Consider the following 1,842-nt stretch of genomic DNA (forward strand, 5'->3'; position numbering starts at 1 on the left):
GACAACAGATGCTGTTGAGGATATGGAGAAAGAGGAACACTCCTCCATTCTTGGTGGGATTGCAAGCTGGTACAACCCCTCTGGAAATCAGTCTGGTGGTTCCTCAGAAAACTGGACATAGTAATACCTGAGGACCCAGCTATACCACTCCTGGGCATATACCTAGAAGATACTGCAACATATAACAAGGGCACATGCTCCACTATTTTCATACAAGCCATATGTATAATAGCCAGAAGCTGGAAACAACCTAGATGTCCCTCAACAAATGGATACAGGAAATGTGGTACATTTATACAGTGGAATACTACTCAGCTATTAAAAACAATAACTTCATGAAATTCACAGGCAAAATGCATGGGACTTGAAAATATCATCTCGAGTGAGGACAAAAGAACACACATGGTATGTACTCACTGTTAAGTGGATATTAGCCCAAAAGTTTGGAATACCCAAGATTCAATTCACAGACCATATGAAGCTTAAGAAGAAATGTGGATGCTTCAGTGCTTCTTAGAAGGGTGGACAAAATACTCACAGGAGGAAATATGGAGATAAAATGTGGGGCAGAGACTGAAGGAAAGGCCATCCAGAGACTGCTCCACCTGGGGATCCATCCCATATACAGCCACCCAACTGTGACCCTATTATGGATACCAGGAAGTGCTTTCTGATGGAAACCTGATATGTATGTCTCTTGAGAGGCTCTGCCAGAGCCTGACAAATACAGAGGTGGATGCTCGCAGACAATCATTGGACTGAGCACAGGGGTCCCTGATGGAGGAATTAGAGAAGGTACTGAAGGAGCTGAGGGGTGTGCATCCCCATGGAGGGAGCAGCAGTGTCAACAGGCCAGACCCCCCAGAGCTCCCAGGGACTGGACCACAAACCAAAGAATACATGTGGAAGGACCCATGGTGCTGGCCGCAAATGTGGCAGAGGATGGCCTGTTGGACATCAGTGGGAGGAGAGGCCCTTGGGTCTGAGGCTGTTTGATGCCCAGTGCAGCAGAATGCTAGGTCAGGAAGATGAGAGAGGAGGAGTGGGTGGGGGAGCACCCTCATAGAGGAGGGGGGATGGGATAGGGTGTTTTTGAAGAGGAGATCTGGTAAGAGGAAAACTTTTGAAATTAAAAAAAAATAACCAATCCTGATATTATGTTAGCAATAGAAAATGGACTACCCCAATCTCATAAATGCCTTGTTTCCCCATCCCATGTTCATCTTATGGCTCACTAAATTTTCTGCTTAGCCTGTACTTTTCTGTAATTTTATCACTACTAAATGAGCTCTTAGTTTCTCTTAGCTTCTAGACCCTGAAGTTTCTATTGATAATTTTGGAGTTTTGATTTCTTTTAAAGTGCCAATTTTTTTTCCACTTTAATCCTGGGTGTGGGATAAGGGCCTGCTTCAGATTTTCTACAGTATCTGACTATAATTTGTCTTGTGCACTATCACGGGCATGAAATTTTTCAGTGGCATATAGTTTCTGCGATTGTGTGATATTTGGAATTCTGGGTACTTTTCAGAGTGAATATAAATGCTAAAACCGTGAAAGGCATGGTGTTTTTTTTGATATTGGTTGTTTTCTGTAGTTGCTGCTAGTCACACTTTGTTAACTACTCATGCTTGAGGATGATGAAGAAGACAAAGAAGAAGAAGAAGGAGGAGGAGGAGAAGGTGAAGGAGAGGAGGAGGAAGAGAAGGAGGAGAAGGAGGAGAAAGAGGAGAGGGAGAAGGAGGAGAGGGAGAAGGAGAAGGAGAAAGAGAAGAAGGAGAAGGAGGAGGAGGAGGAGGAGGAGGAGGAGGAGGAGAAGGAGAAGGAGAAGGAGAAGGAGAAGAA

Source organism: Mus pahari, chromosome 21, assembly GCF_900095145.1.
Source record: "Mus pahari chromosome 21, PAHARI_EIJ_v1.1, whole genome shotgun sequence".
Classification (NCBI taxonomy): Eukaryota; Metazoa; Chordata; class Mammalia; order Rodentia; family Muridae; genus Mus; species Mus pahari.